Source organism: Oncorhynchus kisutch, unplaced genomic scaffold (genome assembly GCF_002021735.2).
Source record: "Oncorhynchus kisutch isolate 150728-3 unplaced genomic scaffold, Okis_V2 scaffold1718, whole genome shotgun sequence".
NCBI lineage: Eukaryota > Metazoa > Chordata > Actinopteri > Salmoniformes > Salmonidae > Oncorhynchus > Oncorhynchus kisutch.
The window spans coordinates 16,612-32,277 of NW_022263663.1; the positions used below are offsets into that span (position 1 = coordinate 16,612).

General features: G+C 42.4%; 9 non-coding genes across 9 annotated transcripts; all 9 read right to left on the minus strand.

The window, feature by feature from the left end:
* Nucleotides 1–1,200: 1,200 nt before the first annotated feature.
* Nucleotides 1,201–1,273, minus strand: trnaa-agc (transfer RNA alanine (anticodon AGC)). Its single transcript has one exon. It is a non-coding gene; the product is annotated as a tRNA-Ala (tRNA).
* A 942-nt stretch (nucleotides 1,274–2,215) lies between these two features.
* Nucleotides 2,216–2,288, minus strand: trnaa-agc (transfer RNA alanine (anticodon AGC)). The gene has a single exon. It is a non-coding gene; the product is annotated as a tRNA-Ala (tRNA).
* Nucleotides 2,289–3,257: 969 nt separating this feature from the next.
* On the minus strand, nucleotides 3,258–3,330 carry trnaa-agc (transfer RNA alanine (anticodon AGC)). The gene has a single exon. It is a non-coding gene; the product is annotated as a tRNA-Ala (tRNA).
* A 943-nt stretch (nucleotides 3,331–4,273) lies between these two features.
* On the minus strand, nucleotides 4,274–4,346 carry trnaa-agc (transfer RNA alanine (anticodon AGC)). The gene has a single exon. It is a non-coding gene; the product is annotated as a tRNA-Ala (tRNA).
* A 970-nt stretch (nucleotides 4,347–5,316) lies between these two features.
* On the minus strand, nucleotides 5,317–5,389 carry trnaa-agc (transfer RNA alanine (anticodon AGC)). Its single transcript has one exon. It is a non-coding gene; the product is annotated as a tRNA-Ala (tRNA).
* A 944-nt stretch (nucleotides 5,390–6,333) lies between these two features.
* trnaa-agc (transfer RNA alanine (anticodon AGC)) lies at nucleotides 6,334–6,406 on the minus strand. The gene has a single exon. It is a non-coding gene; the product is annotated as a tRNA-Ala (tRNA).
* A 1,985-nt stretch (nucleotides 6,407–8,391) lies between these two features.
* trnaa-agc (transfer RNA alanine (anticodon AGC)) lies at nucleotides 8,392–8,464 on the minus strand. Its single transcript has one exon. It is a non-coding gene; the product is annotated as a tRNA-Ala (tRNA).
* Nucleotides 8,465–9,434: 970 nt separating this feature from the next.
* trnaa-agc (transfer RNA alanine (anticodon AGC)) lies at nucleotides 9,435–9,507 on the minus strand. The gene has a single exon. It is a non-coding gene; the product is annotated as a tRNA-Ala (tRNA).
* A 944-nt stretch (nucleotides 9,508–10,451) lies between these two features.
* On the minus strand, nucleotides 10,452–10,524 carry trnaa-agc (transfer RNA alanine (anticodon AGC)). Its single transcript has one exon. It is a non-coding gene; the product is annotated as a tRNA-Ala (tRNA).
* Nucleotides 10,525–15,666: the final 5,142 nt, after the last annotated feature.

Genomic DNA, 15,666 nt, shown 5'->3' on the forward strand with positions numbered 1-15,666 from the left:
GTTTCCCAACTGCAGTCCTCAGGTTGCCCCAGCAACACACATTCACATTTTTGAGCCAGACAAGCACACTTGAATCAATTTGTTAACTAATCCATCGATTAGTTAAATCAGTCCAGAGCTACAACAACAATGTGTGCTTATTGAACCAAACTAAATATTTGGAGGATGCGGGCATCGATCCCGCTAGCTCTCGCATGCTAAGCGAGCGCTCTAACATTTGAGCTAATCCCCCTGTGCCTCCAACAAGAAGTTTGAAATCTCAATGACCGCACTGCCAAATCCCTCGTCCATAAGAAAGGATACTTTTTTAAAGTATGCTTGCTTCAGCTGTCTAAAAGTATTTTTCATGGTAGTTCAGTAAAGGTTGAAGTAGTGACTGGAGTAAGCCCAGTGGTGGAAATAGTTGTATTGTTGTGTTAATGAGTTTTGGGTGTTTGATAGCAGAAAAACCTGCGAGTCTGGAGTTCCCCCTGCTGGCTGTCTGTGGAATAACATTAGGATCAGTTGATCGTGGAGAAATGCATGTTAGTTGCCCATATCTAGCTGATAATTGTGAAGTCAAACGTTTGCTTTGTGTATATCTTGATTCGTCTATTGTTGCCATTGTCCTGGCTGGAAGGAGGTTCAGTGAATGGGGTGGTGAAGCGTGAGGTAATACAGTAGGGGGAGTGCGAGTGCTTCTTAAATGTATTGCTTTATGCATTCTCCTCACTCGCGTCCACACAAAAACGTACTCAAGAGAACGGAGTGGAGAATACAATCGGAGCATGAGTGTGGAGCATGGTAGTATGTTTGGAAAAACACCCCTAGAGTTTGAGAGCTACAAGCCCCCACTCACCCAGTAATTTTTGAACTGTCCCTAAATAATCCCATTAAAACACTGCATGAGAAAAATGTCATAAACTCAAAACAATTGAAAGAACAGAGTATAAAACAGTACTTAGCCTAATATATTATTAACAGCCACGATAGCGTCGTCTACTGGTAGGTCTATTTTGAATCAATATTTCAACTCGCCACCACACTCTACCTTCCACTGGTGTTTCCCAACTGCAGTCCTCAGGTTGCCCCAGCAACACACATTCACATTTTTGAGCCAGACAAGCACACTTGAATCAATTTGTTAACTAATCCATCGATTAGTTAAATCAGTCCAGAGCTACAACAACAATGTGTGCTTATTGAACCAAACTAAATATTTGGAGGATGCGGGCATCGATCCCGCTACCTCTCGCATGCTAAGCGAGCGCTCTACCATTTGAGCTAATCCCCCTGTGCCTCCAACAAGAAATATGAAATCTCAATGACCGCACTGCCAAATCCCTCGTCCATAAGAAAGGATACTTTTTTAAAAGTATGCTTGCTTCAGCTGTCTAAAAGTATTTTTCATGGTAGTTCAGTAAAGGTTGAAGTAGTGACTGGAGTATGCCCAGTGGTGGAAATAGTTGTATTGTTGTGTTAGTGAGTTTTGGGTGTTTGATAGCAGAAAAACCTGCGAGTCTGGAGTTCCCCCTGCTGGCTGTCTGTGGAATAACATTAGGATCAGTTGATCGTGGGGAAATGCATGTTAGTTGCCCATATCTAGCTGATAATTGTGAAGTCAAACGTTTGCTTTGTGTATATCTTGATTCGTCTATTGTTGCCATTGTCCTGGCTGGAAGGAGGTTCAGTGAATGGGGTGGTGAAGCGTGAGGTAATACAGTAGGGGGAGTGCGAGTGCTTCTTAAATGTATTGCTTTATGCATTCTCCTCACTCGCGTCCACACAAAAACATACTCAAGAGAACGGAGTGGAGAATACAATCGGAGCATGAGTGTGGAGCATGGTAGTATGTTTGGAAAAACACCCCTAGAGTTTGAGAGCTACAAGCCCCCACTCACCCAGTAATTTTTGAACTGTCCCTAAATAATCCCATTAAAACACTGCATGAGAAAAATGTCAGAAACTCAAAACAATTGAAAGTACAGAGTATAAAACAGTACTTAGCCTAATATATTATTAACAGCCACGATAGCGTTGTCTACTGGTAGGTCTATTTTGAATTAATATTTCAACTCGTCACCAAGCTCTACCTGACACTAGTTGTTCCCAGCTATCGTCCTCGGGTAGCCGCAGCAATTCACATTTACATTTAGAGCCAGACAAGCACACTTGATTCAATTTGTTAGTCCAGAGCTACAACAACAATGTGTGCTGATTGAACCAACAAAGTAATTGGAGGATGCGGGCATCGATCCCGCTACCTCTCGCATGCTAAGCGAGCGCTCTACCATTTGAGCTAATCCCCCTGTGCCTCCAACAAGAAGTTTGAAATCTCAATGACCGCACTGCCAAATCCCTCGTCCATAAGAAAGGATACTTTTTTTAAAGTATGCTTGCTTCAGCTGTCTAAAAGTATTTTTCATGGTAGTTCAGTAAAGGTTGAAGTAGTGACTGCAGTAAGCCCAGTGGTGGAAATAGTTGTATTGTTGTGTTAGTGAGTTTTGGGTGTTTGATAGCAGAAAAACCTGCGAGTCTGGAGTTCCCCCTGCTGGCTGTCTGTGGAATAACATTAGGATCAGTTGATCGTGGGGAAATGCATGTTAGTTGCCCATATCTAGCTGATAATTGTGAAGTCAAACGTTTGCTTTGTGTATATCTTGATTCGTCTATTGTTGCCATTGTCCTGGCTGGAAGGAGGTTCAGTGAATGGGGTGGTGAAGCGTGAGGTAATACAGTAGGGGGAGTGCGAGTGCTTCTTAAATGTATTGCTTTATGCATTCTCCTCACTCGCGTCCACACAAAAACATACTCAAGAGAACGGAGTGGAGAATACAATCGGAGCATGAGTGTGGAGCATGGTAGTATGTTTGGAAAAACACCCCTAGAGTTTGAAAGCTACAAGCCCCCACTCACCCAGTAATTTTTGAACTGTCCCTAAATAATCCCATTAAAACACTGCATGAGAAAAATGTCATAAACTCAAAACAATTGAAAGAACAGAGTATAAAACAGTACTTAGCCTAATATATTATTAACAGCCACGATAGCGTCGTCTACTGGTAGGTCTATTTTGAATCAATATTTCAACTCGCCACCACACTCTACCTTCCACTGGTGTTTCCCAACTGCAGTCCTCAGGTTGCCCCAGCAACACACATTCACATTTTTGAGCCAGACAAGCACACTTGAATCAATTTGTTAACTAATCCATCGATTAGTTAAATCAGTCCAGAGCTACAACAACAATGTGTGCTTATTGAACCAAACTAAATATTTGGAGGATGCGGGCATCGATCCCGCTACCTCTCGCATGCTAAGCGAGCGCTCTAACATTTGAGCTAATCCCCCTGTGCCTCCAACAAGAAGTTTGAAATCTCAATGACCGCACTGCCAAATCCCTCGTCCATAAGAAAGGATACTTTTTTAAAGTATGCTTGCTTCAGCTGTCTAAAAGTATTTTTCATGGTAGTTCAGTAAAGGTTGAAGTAGTGACTGGAGTAAGCCCAGTGGTGGAAATAGTTGTATTGTTGTGTTAATGAGTTTTGGGTGTTTGATAGCAGAAAAACCTGCGAGTCTGGAGTTCCCCCTGCTGGCTGTCTGTGGAATAACATTAGGATCAGTTGATCGTGGAGAAATGCATGTTAGTTGCCCATATCTAGCTGATAATTGTGAAGTCAAACGTTTGCTTTGTGTATATCTTGATTCGTCTATTGTTGCCATTGTCCTGGCTGGAAGGAGGTTCAGTGAATGGGGTGGTGAAGCGTGAGGTAATACAGTAGGGGGAGTGCGAGTGCTTCTTAAATGTATTGCTTTATGCATTCTCCTCACTCGCGTCCACACAAAAACATACTCAAGAGAACGGAGTGGAGAATACAATCGGAGCATGAGTGTGGAGCATGGTAGTATGTTTGGAAAAACACCCCTAGAGTTTGAAAGCTACAAGCCCCCACTCACCCAGTAATTTTTGAACTGTCCCTAAATAATCCCATTAAAACACTGCATGAGAAAAATGTCATAAACTCAAAACAATTGAAAGAACAGAGTATAAAACAGTACTTAGCCTAATATATTATTAACAGCCACGATAGCGTTGTCTACTGGTAGGTCTATTTTGAATTAATATTTCAACTCGTCACCAAGCTCTACCTGACACTAGTTGTTCCCAGCTATCGTCCTCGGGTAGCCGCAGCAATTCACATTTACATTTTAGAGCCAGACAAGCACACTTGATTCAATTTGTTAGTCCAGAGCTACAACAACAATGTGTGCTGATTGAACCAAACAAAGTAAATGGAGGATGCGGGCATCGATCCCGCTACCTCTCGCATGCTAAGCGAGCGCTCTACCATTTGAGCTAATCCCCCTGTGCCTCCAACAAGAAGTTTGAAATCTCAATGACCGCACTGCCAAATCCCTCGTCCATAAGAAACGATACTTTTTTTAAAAGTATGCTTGCTTCAGCTGTCTAAAAGTATTTTTCATGGTAGTTCAGTAAAGGTTGAAGTAGTGACTGCAGTAAGCCCAGTGGTGGAAATAGTTGTATTGTTGTGTTAGTGAGTTTTGGGTGTTTGATAGCAGAAAAACCTGCGAGTCTGGAGTTCCCCCTGCTGGCTGTCTGTGGAATAACATTAGGATCAGTTGATCGTGGGGAAATGCATGTTAGTTGCCCATATCTAGCTGATAATTGTGAAGTCAAACGTTTGCTTTGTGTATATCTTGATTCGTCTATTGTTGCCATTGTCCTGGCTGGAAGGAGGTTCAGTGAATGGGGTGGTGAAGCGTGAGGTAATACAGTAGGGGGAGTGCGAGTGCTTCTTAAATGTATTGCTTTATGCATTCTCCTCACTCGCGTCCACACAAAAACATACTCAAGAGAACGGAGTGGAGAATACAATCGGAGCATGAGTGTGGAGCATGGTAGTATGTTTGGAAAAACACCCCTAGAGTTTGAGAGCTACAAGCCCCCACTCACCCAGTAATTTTTGAACTGTCCCTAAATAATCCCATTAAAACACTGCATGAGAAAAATGTCATAAACTCAAAACAATTGAAAGAATAGAGTATAAAACAGTACTTAGCCTAATATATTATTAACAGCCACGATAGCGTCGTCTACTGGTAGGTCTATTTTGAATCAATATTTCAACTCGCCACCACACTCTACCTTCCACTGGTGTTTCCCAACTGCAGTCCTCAGGTTGCCCCAGCAACACACATTCACATTTTTGAGCCAGACAAGCACACTTGAATCAATTTGTTAACTAATCCATCGATTAGTTAAATCAGTCCAGAGCTACAACAACAATGTGTGCTTATTGAACCAAACTAAATATTTGGAGGATGCGGGCATCGATCCCGCTACCTCTCGCATGCTAAGCGAGCGCTCTAACATTTGAGCTAATCCCCCTGTGCCTCCAACAAGAAGTTTGAAATCTCAATGACCGCACTGCCAAATCCCTCGTCCATAAGAAAGGATACTTTTTTTAAAGTATGCTTGCTTCAGCTGTCTAAAAGTATTTTTCATGGTAGTTCAGTAAAGGTTGAAGTAGTGACTGGAGTAAGCCCAGTGGTGGAAATAGTTGTATTGTTGTGTTAATGAGTTTTGGGTGTTTGATAGCAGAAAAACCTGCGAGTCTGGAGTTCCCCCTGCTGGCTGTCTGTGGAATAACATTAGGATCAGTTGATCGTGGAGAAATGCATGTTAGTTGCCCATATCTAGCTGATAATTGTGAAGTCAAACGTTTGCTTTGTGTATATCTTGATTCGTCTATTGTTGCCATTGTCCTGGCTGGAAGGAGGTTCAGTGAATGGGGTGGTGAAGCGTGAGGTAATACAGTAGGGGGAGTGCGAGTGCTTCTTAAATGTATTGCTTTATGCATTCTCCTCACTCGCGTCCACACAAAAACATACTCAAGAGAACGGAGTGGAGAATACAATCGGAGCATGAGTGTGGAGCATGGTAGTATGTTTGGAAAAACACCCCTAGAGTTTGAGAGCTACAAGCCCCCACTCACCCAGTAATTTTTGAACTGTCCCTAAATAATCCCATTAAAACACTGCATGAGAAAAATGTCAGAAACTCAAAACAATTGAAAGTACAGAGTATAAAACAGTACTTAGCCTAATATATTATTAACAGCCACGATAGCGTTGTCTACTGGTAGGTCTATTTTGAATTAATATTTCAACTCGTCACCAAGCTCTACCTGACACTAGTTGTTCCCAGCTATCGTCCTCGGGTAGCCGCAGCAATTCACATTTACATTTTAGAGCCAGACAAGCACACTTGATTCAATTTGTTAGTCCAGAGGTACAACAACAATGTGTGCTGATTGAACCAAACAAAGTAATTGGAGGATGCGGGCATCGATCCCGCTACCTCTCGCATGCTAAGCAAGCGCTCTACCATTTGAGCTAATCCCCCTGTGCCTCCAACAAGAAGTTTGAAATCTCAATGACCGCACTGCCAAATCCCTCGTCCATAAGAAAGGATACTTTTTTTAAAGTATGCTTGCTTCAGCTGTCTAAAAGTATTTTTCATGGTAGTTCAGTAAAGGTTGAAGTAGTGACTGCAGTATGCCCAGTGGTGGAAATAGTTGTATTGTTGTGTTAGTGAGTTTTGGGTGTTTGATAGCAGAAAAACCTGCGAGTCTGGAGTTCCCCCTGCTGGCTGTCTGTGGAATAACATTAGGATCAGTTGATCGTGGGGAAATGCATGTTAGTTGCCCATATCTAGCTGATAATTGTGAAGTCAAACGTTTGCTTTGTGTATATCTTGATTCGTCTATTGTTGCCATTGTCCTGGCTGGAAGGAGGTTCAGTGAATGGGGTGGTGAAGCGTGAGGTAATACAGTAGGGGGAGTGCGAGTGCTTCTTAAATGTATTGCTTTATGCATTCTCCTCACTCGCGTCCACACAAAAACATACTCAAGAGAACGGAGTGGAGAATACAATCGGAGCATGAGTGTGGAGCATGGTAGTATGTTTGGAAAAACACCCCTAGAGTTTGAGAGCTACAAGCCCCCACTCACCCAGTAATTTTTGAACTGTCCCTAAATAATCCCATTAAAACACTGCATGAGAAAAATGTCATAAACTCAAAACAATTGAAAGAATAGAGTATAAAACAGTACTTAGCCTAATATATTATTAACAGCCACGATAGCGTCGTCTACTGGTAGGTCTATTTTGAATCAATATTTCAACTCGCCACCACACTCTACCTTCCACTGGTGTTTCCCAACTGCAGTCCTCAGGTTGCCCCAGCAACACACATTCACATTTTTGAGCCAGACAAGCACACTTGAATCAATTTGTTAACTTATCCATCGATTAGTTAAATCAGTCCAGAGCTACAACAACAATGTGTGCTTATTGAACCAAACTAAATTTTTGGAGGATGCGGGCATCGATCCAGCTACCTCTCGCATGCTAAGCGAGCGCTCTAACATTTGAGCTAATCCCCCTGTGCCTCCAACAAGAAGTTTGAAATTCAATGACCGCACTGCCAAATCCCTCGTCCATAAGAAAGGATACTTTTTTAAAAGTATGCTTGCTTCAGCTGTCTAAAAGTATTTTTCATGGTAGTTCAGTAAAGGTTGAAGTAGTGACTGGAGTAAGCCCAGTGGTGGAAATAGTTGTATTGTTGTGTTAATGAGTTTTGGGTGTTTGATAGCAGAAAAACCTGCGAGTCTGGAGTTCCCCCTGCTGGCTGTCTGTGGAATAACATTAGGATCAGTTGATCGTGGAGAAATGCATGTTAGTTGCCCATATCTAGCTGATAATTGTGAAGTCAAACGTTTGCTTTGTGTATATCTTGATTCGTCTATTGTTGCCATTGTCCTGGCTGGAAGGAGGTTCAGTGAATGGGGTGGTGAAGCGTGAGGTAATACAGTAGGGGGAGTGCGAGTGCTTCTTAAATGTATTGCTTTATGCATTCTCCTCACTCGCGTCCACACAAAAACATACTCAAGAGAACGGAGTGGAGAATACAATCGGAGCATGAGTGTGGAGCATGGTAGTATGTTTGGAAAAACACCCCTAGAGTTTGAAAGCTACAAGCCCCCACTCACCCAGTAATTTTTGAACTGTCCCTAAATAATCCCATTAAAACACTGCATGAGAAAAATGTCATAAACTCAAAACAATTGAAAGAACAGAGTATAAAACAGTACTTAGCCTAATATATTATTAACAGCCACGATAGCGTTGTCTACTGGTAGGTCTATTTTGAATTAATATTTCAACTCGTCACCAAGCTCTACCTGACACTAGTTGTTCCCAGCTATCGTCCTCGGGTAGCCGCAGCAATTCACATTTACATTTTAGAGCCAGACAAGCACACTTGATTCAATTTGTTAGTCCAGAGCTACAACAACAATGTGTGCTGATTGAACCAAACAAAGTAAATGGAGGATGCGGGCATCGATCCCGCTACCTCTCGCATGCTAAGCGAGCGCTCTACCATTTGAGCTAATCCCCCTGTGCCTCCAACAAGAAGTTTGAAATCTCAATGACCGCACTGCCAAATCCCTCGTCCATAAGAAACGATACTTTTTTTAAAAGTATGCTTGCTTCAGCTGTCTAAAAGTATTTTTCATGGTAGTTCAGTAAAGGTTGAAGTAGTGACTGCAGTAAGCCCAGTGGTGGAAATAGTTGTATTGTTGTGTTAGTGAGTTTTGGGTGTTTGATAGCAGAAAAACCTGCGAGTCTGGAGTTCCCCCTGCTGGCTGTCTGTGGAATAACATTAGGATCAGTTGATCGTGGGGAAATGCATGTTAGTTGCCCATATCTAGCTGATAATTGTGAAGTCAAACGTTTGCTTTGTGTATATCTTGATTCGTCTATTGTTGCCATTGTCCTGGCTGGAAGGAGGTTCAGTGAATGGGGTGGTGAAGCGTGAGGTAATACAGTAGGGGGAGTGCGAGTGCTTCTTAAATGTATTGCTTTATGCATTCTCCTCACTCGCGTCCACACAAAAACATACTCAAGAGAACGGAGTGGAGAATACAATCGGAGCATGAGTGTGGAGCATGGTAGTATGTTTGGAAAAACACCCCTAGAGTTTGAGAGCTACAAGCCCCCACTCACCCAGTAATTTTTGAACTGTCCCTAAATAATCCCATTAAAACACTGCATGAGAAAAATGTCATAAACTCAAAACAATTGAAAGAATAGAGTATAAAACAGTACTTAGCCTAATATATTATTAACAGCCACGATAGCGTCGTCTACTGGTAGGTCTATTTTGAATCAATATTTCAACTCGCCACCACACTCTACCTTCCACTGGTGTTTCCCAACTGCAGTCCTCAGGTTGCCCCAGCAACACACATTCACATTTTTGAGCCAGACAAGCACACTTGAATCAATTTGTTAACTAATCCATCGATTAGTTAAATCAGTCCAGAGCTACAACAACAATGTGTGCTTATTGAACCAAACTAAATATTTGGAGGATGCGGGCATCGATCCCGCTACCTCTCGCATGCTAAGCGAGCGCTCTAACATTTGAGCTAATCCCCCTGTGCCTCCAACAAGAAGTTTGAAATCTCAATGACCGCACTGCCAAATCCCTCGTCCATAAGAAAGGATACTTTTTTTAAAGTATGCTTGCTTCAGCTGTCTAAAAGTATTTTTCATGGTAGTTCAGTAAAGGTTGAAGTAGTGACTGGAGTAAGCCCAGTGGTGGAAATAGTTGTATTGTTGTGTTAATGAGTTTTGGGTGTTTGATAGCAGAAAAACCTGCGAGTCTGGAGTTCCCCCTGCTGGCTGTCTGTGGAATAACATTAGGATCAGTTGATCGTGGAGAAATGCATGTTAGTTGCCCATATCTAGCTGATAATTGTGAAGTCAAACGTTTGCTTTGTGTATATCTTGATTCGTCTATTGTTGCCATTGTCCTGGCTGGAAGGAGGTTCAGTGAATGGGGTGGTGAAGCGTGAGGTAATACAGTAGGGGGAGTGCGAGTGCTTCTTAAATGTATTGCTTTATGCATTCTCCTCACTCGCGTCCACACAAAAACGTACTCAAGAGAACGGAGTGGAGAATACAATCGGAGCATGAGTGTGGAGCATGGTAGTATGTTTGGAAAAACACCCCTAGAGTTTGAGAGCTACAAGCCCCCACTCACCCAGTAATTTTTGAACTGTCCCTAAATAATCCCATTAAAACACTGCATGAGAAAAATGTCAGAAACTCAAAACAATTGAAAGTACAGAGTATAAAACAGTACTTAGCCTAATATATTATTAACAGCCACGATAGCGTTGTCTACTGGTAGGTCTATTTTGAATTAATATTTCAACTCGTCACCAAGCTCTACCTGACACTAGTTGTTCCCAGCTATCGTCCTCGGGTAGCCGCAGCAATTCACATTTACATTTTAGAGCCAGACAAGCACACTTGATTCAATTTGTTAGTCCAGAGGTACAACAACAATGTGTGCTGATTGAACCAAACAAAGTAATTGGAGGATGCGGGCATCGATCCCGCTACCTCTCGCATGCTAAGCAAGCGCTCTACCATTTGAGCTAATCCCCCTGTGCCTCCAACAAGAAGTTTGAAATCTCAATGACCGCACTGCCAAATCCCTCGTCCATAAGAAAGGATACTTTTTTTAAAGTATGCTTGCTTCAGCTGTCTAAAAGTATTTTTCATGGTAGTTCAGTAAAGGTTGAAGTAGTGACTGCAGTATGCCCAGTGGTGGAAATAGTTGTATTGTTGTGTTAGTGAGTTTTGGGTGTTTGATAGCAGAAAAACCTGCGAGTCTGGAGTTCCCCCTGCTGGCTGTCTGTGGAATAACATTAGGATCAGTTGATCGTGGGGAAATGCATGTTAGTTGCCCATATCTAGCTGATAATTGTGAAGTCAAACGTTTGCTTTGTGTATATCTTGATTCGTCTATTGTTGCCATTGTCCTGGCTGGAAGGAGGTTCAGTGAATGGGGTGGTGAAGCGTGAGGTAATACAGTAGGGGGAGTGCGAGTGCTTCTTAAATGTATTGCTTTATGCATTCTCCTCACTCGCGTCCACACAAAAACATACTCAAGAGAACGGAGTGGAGAATACAATCGGAGCATGAGTGTGGAGCATGGTAGTATGTTTGGAAAAACACCCCTAGAGTTTGAAAGCTACAAGCCCCCACTCACCCAGTAATTTTTGAACTGTCCCTAAATAATCCCATTAAAACACTGCATGAGAAAAATGTCATAAGAGAGAGAATAAAGTAGATGTCACGGGTCAAAATTTTGATTGATGACCCTATGTGAACTCTATGTGAACCCTATGTAGTGATGACGTGTGCATGTCTTCTGGTCAGGCAAGCCTGGTTAGGTGGGGGCTATGGGGTGAGTAAGGGTCCATTTGACAGGCCGTTAATGATTGATGACCCAAGCCTGATAGACAAGCCTGGTTAGGTGGGGGCTATGGGGTGAGTAAGGGTCCCTTTGACAGGCCGTTAATGATTGATGACCCAAGCCTGATTTATGACCCTATGTAATGATTTATGACCCTATGTCATGTAGAAGGGTGCATGCCCTGGGTTGAGTAAGTGACCATGTGTCAGGTCAACCTGTTACTGTTTCTCACGGTTTGGGTTGGTTAAGGCCCCTTATAAAGCCGCTGAACAATACCTGTTTAAGAGTGCACAAGATCTTAAGAATAACCATGGAATTTGGGATCGGTACCAAAGCAGTGATGACTGTAACAACTGAAACAGGCCTTCGGGTTGCCCATAGATCAAGGGCAAAGTATCAACCAGCAATATATGATGCGCCAAAAAAACGTTTTTTAAATGTGTATAGAACCCAAATACCGCCAACAAATGCTCTGACAGATCAAGTGTTGATGTCTAATGGCCAGCAGTGGGGGTATCGGTTTGATTACCTGGCCTGTAGAGTGACCCTCTATACGGTAGATGAAGGAGAAGAATATACAGACCAGACTGTAGGCTTGGAATATGGTGTTGAAGACTGGTCGGTTTTTCGCAAGGTTGTGTGTCCTGAACTGAGCCTTATCACCAAGGGGTATAGTGTGTTCACGGGCCACGAGACCCGTTGGGAAGGTACCCCGGACTCCTCAGGACAAATATTTCACAGGGTGAAAATACAAAGAAAGAATGGCCGACCGTGCGGCAGCGTGGAGTTCTATATCGGCACCGAGGCAATCCGAAACCACAAACTTAGGGGTGGTGGCCTGACTGGGGATACCCGACTGCGTCTGCTTATTCCTTTTAACAGTTGGGATGTACTGGAATTGAAAATGTTGCAACCGTTGGATGCTCTCTTTGTACAGAGCCAACAGCGTCAGAGCCTTGTTCATTTAAAGAAGTGCATAATATATACGAATCGTAAAGATTACGATGCAAAAGAGCCTCAAGAAGATACAGCGTCAGAAGAAAACTAAGTAAGCGGATGCTTTAACCCCGCCCCCCCAGATACCCAAGGGCCTTGTTCTACAATAAAAAGAAAAAAAGCAGACAGTTCTTCATTTCAGCATACACCATGGATCTCCAGACCATCTACGAGGAAGCCACTACGTCATGGGGGCCCGACACTAAAGACTCTATGCCACGAAGCCCTACACTCTACGCACCCCTGGCAAGACCCGTGACACCCCCGACATTTACCCAGCCTGAGGATGTGTTTGATGGGGTGGCCAGTACTGTTTTTGTGGATACAATCAAGGCCTCTGTAGCTACACTTTTAAACGTGGTGATTGGCGAATATATACGAGAAAAATGCATCGGCTGTGAGATCAATCATCCCAGCCAGCGTCGTCATCCTTGCCTCTACGACCCTCCTAGATACTACTTTTTCAATCATTTTGAGGAGCTGGTGAAAAGACTGTGGTCCTGCCGTTTTATACCAGCGCTGGTCATCGCCCTGGAGTCTATGGGTATTGCGCCGTCTATCCCTAGAGTTTACGGGGTAACCGAAGCCTTCCTACATGAACTGAAGGAGGCCCTCTTCATCCATGAGAAACTCAAAGAAATCCGACACACCCTGGTGGACGACAACAAATACAGGGAAGCTGTGATGGCTGATGTGATGCTTTTCTGGCTCAATAAATCCCAAGAGACCGAGTGACATTTTGTTTATTTAGAGCTATGGGTAACTATGTGTCTACGATGTTTGAGCGAATAAATACATTTTTTCTTTTGAGAGACCTTACAAATGTTATGCATCAGATTATTGAAAATAAAGTTCTACACAACCCACAATACAGGGGTTATTGTAGAGCGTGTGTTAAAAATGGAGCAAATCATGAAACATGTCCGACATACGGGCGAGAGTTTACAATGGTCACATATGGTATCAAGGCTTGTTGAGGATTCTGAAGAACTAGAAATAACTTTGGCTAAGATTTTACATTATTTGTTTGAACCACCCTTTAATGTGAATGTGTATCATATTTGTTGTTTATATACTTATATATCAGACGTGTGTGTTTTAAAAATTCAGCGAAACAAACCTGTAAATCTAAACAATATATACAGGGTGTTGCATGCTGTGATTGTTGAGAAAACGGGGACTTGTATCTTGCAACAAATCCTGAATTGTCTGTATACGTAATAATTGTTGCATTCTTAAAATAAAAATTCACAAACTGAAATGTTGTCGTTATATGAAAGTGGCTCATTACAGTTATTGTACCTCAGAGAGGCAAGAAGGATGGCTGAGCAGCTGTTGAAAAACATATATTATAATCCCTCTAACCCCGGGTCTTATGGGGGTAAAGAGCGTTTACAGAGAGCTATAGTCGAAGAAACAGGTAGTCTGTTAAGCGATGCTAAAGTGAATGAATGGTTATCAGAGCAAGATGCCTACACTCTACATAAACCTGTAAGAAAACATTTTCCAAGAAATAGAGTTTTTTCTACGCATCCATTATCCCAATTTCAGGCGGATCTATGTGACATGCAGTCCCTTGCCGATAAAAATGATGGAAATCGCTACATGCTAACGGTTATAGATATTTTCTCTAAATTAGCCTATGTAAGGGTGTTAAAAAATAAGAGCGGGGCAGAGGTGACCAGGGCCTTTGAATCGATCTTGAAGGCAGGAGGCGCCCCCAAGAAAGTGCAGACGGATGGCGGAAAAGAATTTTTTAATCAAACATTTCAGAAGCTAATGAATAAGTATAATATAGTACATTTTGCTACAGGCTCTGATTTGAAAGCTTCGGTTGTGGAACGCTTTAATAGGACTTTGAAAGAGCGGATGTGGCGCTATTTTACAGCTCACAACACCAACCGATATACAGACATAGTTCAGGATTTAGTAAACGGTTACAACCACAGCTACCATAAGACTATACGTATGAAGCCCTCGGAGGTCTCTTCGGAAAACTCTTTTCAAGTCTTTAAAAATATGTATGGTTTGTTCCCACTTCGCCGTAAGAAAAAAATGACTTTTAAATTCCTAGTGGGTGACTTGGTGCGTATATCAAAGTTGAGGGGTGTTTTCGACAAAAAATACGAACAAGGCTTTAGCTCGGAGTTGTTTACCGTTACCGAATGTCTGCCACGCATTCCGCCGGTCTACAAATTAAAAGATTATGACGGGGATCTTATAGAGGGATCTTTTTATGAGAAGGAATTACAGAAGGTCCAGTTGGGTAAAGACAAAGTCTTTCACGTGGAGGAGATTCTAGATCAGAAGAGAGAAAAGGGTAAAAAATGGTTGCTGGTCCGCTGGAAAAACTGGCCTCAAAAGTTCAACAGTTGGGTATTGGAGCAGGATGTGGTGGAGGCAACGGGGGTTAATTTAAACCCCTAGTCATGATAACTAGCGCATCATTCGCGTGTACACAGTTGGGCATCATGGAACACAGCGGCTTCTACCTGACTCTCCCCAGTAATGCGTCGGCACAGATATATCGTAATAATCAGAGTTCGAAGTATACAACCAATTTTCCAAAGCCTATAGAGTTATCAGAGGCTTGGGAAGTAGGTCTCAGCGAGATTACATACCCCCATAGTTGGTATAATATCAAAGCTAAGGACCGTGATTTTTATTGCAAAAGGTTCTCGGAACCTGCGAAACTTATTAAGCTTAAAAAAGGTTTCTATAGAACCGTCGACAGGATCGTCTCAGAGTTGAATGAACACCTAACCCTGAACAAGATGGAAATATTCCTATTCTACAATCCAATCCATAAAAGGATACAAATCTCAGGGCCTGCTAACGGAGGTATAAAGACCAGCGGTAATTTATCCTACATGTTGGGGATGGGTCCCAATAAATGGACGTATGTGAACGATAAATTATTCCCATTCCCTGCGGATATACATGCAGGCTTTTACAACATATTTGTCTATACCGACATCATAACCTATCAAAGGGTCGGAGACAGCTGTGTCCCCCTACTGCGAACAGTTCATATAGACGGCAAGGATGGGGACATCGTCACTGTCAATTATGACAAGCCGCACTACGTACATGTCAGCAAGAACTATATTGAAAACATTCTGGTTGAGCTTAAAACGGATCAGAACGAAAACATTGAATTTACTTATGGTAAAACGATTGTAAAACTCCACTTTAGACCCACCAAAACCTCTCTACATATATAATAGCTGTATTATATTTATAAACATAATACAAATAAAAGGGTTATGGAGCTCCATCAGCTCGACCCTAACCGTTATGTTTCATACTATGTGGATCAAGTGGGTAATGGA